Below are 6,000 nucleotides of genomic sequence, written 5' to 3' on the forward strand. Positions count from 1 at the left end.
CAACAAACAAACAAACAAACAAACAAACAAACAAACAAACAAACAACAAACAAACAAACAAACAAACAAACAAACAAACAAACAAACAAACAAACAAACAAACAAACAACAAACAAACAAACAAACAAACAAACAAACAAACAAACAAACAAACAAACAAACAAACAAACAAACAAACAAACAAACAAACAAACAAACAAACAAACAAACAAACAAACAAACAAACAAACAAACAAACAAACAAACAAACAAACAAACAAACAAACAAACAAACAAACGAACAATGACAAGGGCCGACTCATCAATATAAATAACAATCAACAGAACCTTTATATAATTAGTGTGTACAATACAATATCTATAAATACATACCCAAGAGGTGCTGATTCAACTTCTTTGAGAATGAGTTAAGTGAACGAGACTTTTTAATATCATAGTTTAGGTTATTCCAGAAAAGGGTACAACGAGATACAATGTTGATTTTCGAAAACGTTGTTCGGTTAAATTATAAAAAGGTATTACGAAGCATTGATAAAGGGTCTTGCTCGGGCCTAAAATGAACCATACTGTGGCACGATACATCATACTGCTCCAGTTGGGTATGTTACATGAATAGAAACATTATTCAATTTGAGAATAGAATAATACACGGGTAAATGTTTGCCTTACAAAAGTCATGTTTATCTGAGTCAAACAATATACATTTCACAAACAAAATAAATTTACCAAGCACTTCAAAAAGAGCGAACCATAATTATGAACTCCATACAAAGAAGGAGCTTTAACATTTGGAACTGACGTTTGTATCCGGCCGAGGGAAGGATGGATGTTTTCCCCCCTCAAGATTTTGATCACACAAAACATTGTACAAGCAATGGCTTTTCACTCGGAAAAATCTTATTTATGTGAAAAATATTCTTAGCATTAGTTAAAGGCAGTGGACACTATTGGTAATTGTAAAAGACTAGCCTTCACAGTTGGTGTATCTCAACATGTGCATAAAATAACAAACCTGTGAAAATTTGAGCTCAATCGGTCATCGAACTTGCGAGATAATAATGAAAGAAAAAACATCTTTGTCACACGAAGTTGTGTGCGTTTAGAAGGTTGATTTCGAAACCTCAAGTTCTAAATCTGAGGTCTCGAAATCAAATTCGTGGAAAATTACGACTTTCTCTAAAATTATGGCACTTCAGAGGGAGCCGTTTCTCACAATGTGTTATACCATCAACCTCTCCCCATTACTCGTCAGCAAGTAAGGTTTTATGCCAATAATTATTTTGAGTAATTACCAATAGTGTGCCTTTCAACTGTAGCTGTATAACTATCACTGTCTTGAAAAGACCACCAAATTGTTATATTATTTAAATGCAATCGTTTAATAATGAGTGAATGTCGATGTCCTTATAATGCGACTGTGTTGTGCAATAATATGCTCTTTCTGCAAATGACAAATCTCTTATTATATCACTATTTTCAAATATCCTAATTCTCATCTATTCCGATTGAAACTCTAGCCCAGACATCATCATCTCTCCTACTCATTGAACCTCGGTCCACAGAAACCTCTGATGAAGAATGTTACATGTTTGACATTTTCTCTCTAGTAAACTGGTGGCGTAAATCTCTACCCACGTTGCCGTGTGTACGCTGCCAAGCCAGGCCCCTCGCTATAAATCATATGTGGTTTGTGTAATAAGGTTTGAAGGAGAAGAGGGGGGTTAAGACCACTTAAGATGTATTAGTCTTCCTCTATATAGTGCAGATAAATGTGGAACTGAAGACGTGACCTCAACATCACTTGACGTTCACGTTGACTTTACATTGGGTGCGTTCGATTAGCTTCCCTGGGTCGAACCCGGAGTGTGGCGTTTTTTTTTTCCCAGGACGAACGTGGGTAATTATCTGCACACGTTCGTCCTAAAAAAAAAAAAAAAACCACACACCGGGGTCGACCTAGGGAAGCTAAACGAACGCACCCATTGAATGAATATTGTACGGTAACAATTATCTCGTAAGTGTGAATGTCTGTTTTGGTGTTGGGATAATGCGTGTTTTTTTTTTTGTTTTTTTTTTTTTTTTTATGTTTGTATTATTATTATTATTATAGGCCCACTACTGGTATTTTTTGTATTTTTTTTTTTTTAAATGTTTGTATTATTATTATTATTGTTATTATTATTATTATTATTATTATTATTATTATTATTATTATTATTATTATTATTATTATTATTATTATTATTATTATTATTATTATTATTATTATTATTATTATTATTATTATTATTATTATTATTATTATTATTATTATTATTATTATTATTGTAGTAATAGCTACTGTTGTGTCTGGTTAAGCTTTACATTATCTTGAATGAGTAGATATACATACTCTGGTATAAAAATTCCCAATCAATCAATAGGTGAATTGACATTATAACTTCATACGAGGCAAGTTGCAATGGCGTGTCGATCCTAAAGGAACACGTTGCCTTGGATCGGACGAGTTGGTCTATACAAAGCGTCTGTAAACCGTTTGTTATGAAATGCATATGGTTGTAAAGAGGTTTTAAAAGTAGAACACAATGATCCATACAAATATGCCTCGAAATTGTGTGTTTTAATTTTACCTCGTCGACTAACACGGTCGGCCATTTAAGGCAGTAAAAAAATTGACTCACATAAATGGCCCACCGTGTTAGTCGACGAGGTAAAACTAAAACCTAAAACATTCGAGGCAAATTTGTGTAGATCATTGTTTTCTACATTGTATTCATCTTTTTAACAATAATAATGCATTTAATAACAAAAGTTTACAAACGCTGTTCAAATACCAACTAGAACGATCCAAGCCAACTACACAAGTACAGTTATATGCAGCGAAAGCTGACTTTACCGTCTTGTAGAGCTACATTGTCTGACAAAGACCTGTTGTACGATAAAGTAATAAGGGAATCAATGTGTGGTGAAGAGGTTTTCAACTAGTAGTTTAATACCAACGAGGCCTGGTTCTTGATAATTTTTATTTATAAATACCTTTTTGGTCAAAAACATCACTTTTTGGTCAAAAAGTAAAATAAATGCAAAACTTATAATTGTTAAATGATTTCTTTAAACATAACACCCCTACAGCTATGAAATGGTAAAGCCCTCCGCTGCTCTCGCGTACACAACTCCTTATAAGGGAATGCTGTGGGCGTCGCGCGTATCGCGTGATGTGGCACAACTGTTTTAGCCGTTGCTCTTGACCAATAGGAATGAAGAAACTGTATTATAAGAACAGGTGCAAGGTCGCGTGTCACGCTTACGAATTAACACTTTGTACCGGTCACTAACACAAGTTTTATGCACACCCACGTGACGCGCTCTCCACCAATAGGAGTAGAGAAACTGTCTGGGGTATTTATGAATACTCTTTATACCACACTGGATAACCTGACACTGAATTGGATAAAGGAAAATTTGGTATACGGAACCGCTCTAATGGCGATAAAAAACTTGTGGGTAGAAACCTATAGCAGCGTTCCATATCATATAAAGCATTTTGAGAAACATTTCACTTCGAAATAATGTGGTTATGCAGAAAAAAATAATAAGTTGTATTACCTTAATCTAAGAATTGTTACTGTCTGTAACGATTCTCAGATTGCGAATTTTTATTACGGATTCTTCTTCTTCTTTTGAGGACATGCTTTGGGCTTCCTTATAGGATTAAAACAATCGAACGGTTCCAAAAACCAAATTAATGTTACTTTGTCTAAAGAGTATCTTTTTTAAACCAATGTGAACTGCGTAGAACAAGTTATTGCATTTTAGTATCACTTATTCATGCATTGACTTTAAATACTTTCCACAATTCATCTCCTATTACTCAACTTCAGCCCAAAACCTGTTTGTGTAAGTTGAGCCTGATACCGTACAATACTCCAATCGCAAAATCTGAATCTAACATGCCTGGCTCGATACGTGTATGTACATAAAAAAACACTTGTTTTCAAACAGCGTGAATTTTGACGTGGTTCACCATCACTCCAGCATACACAGAAACTCCTCTAAATCTAGGCCTTAGATTCTCTGAGCTGTTTTCAATCCACGCTCGACTGGTGTTTAGCCGCGAGCAAACATTTTGGGGATGCTGTTTTAATTTAGCAGGGGAGGGGAAGAGCGCGGACAGCCACTCTCTGCACCTACTCAAGAGGGTAGGCGCCGAGCGCTAGATCAAAGTGATGTTTCAATCGTATAAGAGCACAGTAGAGAACGGAAAAGATAAGGAAAAAACAGCTCTTCTTTTTTCGATTCGCAGTAATGATTAAAGATTCACTCTCCAATGCAGCCGAGGTTCGCTGACCAGTGATCTGACAAGGCGGTGTTGACACAAGAACAGGATGGGAGTTGTTCAGACCGGTGCATGGGGAGTAAAGTCTCGCGTGGCAATGTTTGTCTGTCTTGTACTTGCTCAGGAAAATCAGCCGTGTGTATCGTGGGGTAACAGTCGATGCTAGTCTTGTGGAGTGCGTGACTTTCTTGCGTTTCTCTCACTCAACATGATGGAGAGGTGGATTCTTGTTCATTATGGGGATCGTCGTCATCAGGCTGAGTAATGATACAGATTCCACCAAAAGTACTCAACTCTTTCTGTGAATCATCCTCGAACATCTTGAGTATAACCAAAACATTTCCTGTTCCCATTGCCACTGTTTCTGTACATTATCTGAGAACATATATATGCTGATTATAATGTTTTTTGAAGTCGATTGGTTTGACTGTAACATACGAAAATGATAAGAAATTGGGTGAAAATTAAAAATGTAAAAATACACCAATTAGAGAAAAAGATATAGAGACATCGACATTAACTTACCAATGTTTAATTTTTATATTATACCCAGTCTGTTGTCAAATATAAAGCAAGTAATAGTGGCATTCAATTCCACATTTTACTCAGTTGCCTTTACCACTGCATAGAAACTCGAGGATACCCTGCACTGGCTAGTCTTGGGGATCAACACAAACCTATCCACCTTTGTATGTGCACATTGGTTCCTTCTGAAACACCAGCAGATTGCAAGATAAGCCTGTACATCTCCCACAAGAAATCGTAGTCGGTTACTCCTGAAACACCTTCTCGAGACCTGAGAGAAAGGTGATGACGTTCTTTTTAGAGGAATCCATGGTTTAAATAACAGGGGGTTCAGATTGCAGGGTTGCTTGTTCCTCAGCACGTGCAGGCCCAGTACGTTTACCTCTGCTTGGCGTCTTTTAAACGAGCTGTGGCACAAAACGTGTCTACACATACACACTGAATGGAATGTTCTTCGCTAGCGCTTCGCTCGTCTCCACATCCAGCTTTTGGGGTTTTCGCGCTGAGTGAACATTGATTGCGACCATTAGGAAGCTTTCTGAATAAATTACTTGCCATTGTCACCTATCATGAAATATAGGCCATACTCACGAGATAACGTACTTATTAAATGTCCACCGAGCTTGGACTTTCTATAGCCGCAATTTTACACTTAACAGAAGGAAGCCAAGATAAATATTGCAGCACCAGTTCTTTTAAATAACATGTGTATGAAAAATGCTCTACTTTCGTGTCTCGGCCGACAGGTTGGTGCCTATACATGGCAGTACTGCTACATATATTAAAGACACGATCTTGCCTATAGTTTAGACGATGCCTCTAAATGCCCTGATTTGTAAATGTCGAAATATATTATTTAAAGGGAAGGTAAACGTTTGGTTATTGTCAAAGACCAGTCTTCTCACTTGGTGTATAACATCATAACCACAAAATAACAAGCCTGTGAAATTTGGGCTCAATCGGTCATCAAAGTTGCGAGAAAATGATGAAAGAAAAAACACCCTTGCTGGACGAATCTGTGTACTTTCAGATAGGAATAAAAGACTTCTAGCTAGAAGTATTTTATTATTTTAGTGAGAAATTACCTCTTTCTCAAAAACTACGTTATTTCAGAGGGAGTTGTCTCACACAATTTGTTA

The sequence above is a fragment of the Asterias rubens genome, chromosome 10 (assembly GCF_902459465.1).
Source record: "Asterias rubens chromosome 10, eAstRub1.3, whole genome shotgun sequence".
NCBI classification, from domain to species: domain Eukaryota; kingdom Metazoa; phylum Echinodermata; class Asteroidea; order Forcipulatida; family Asteriidae; genus Asterias; species Asterias rubens.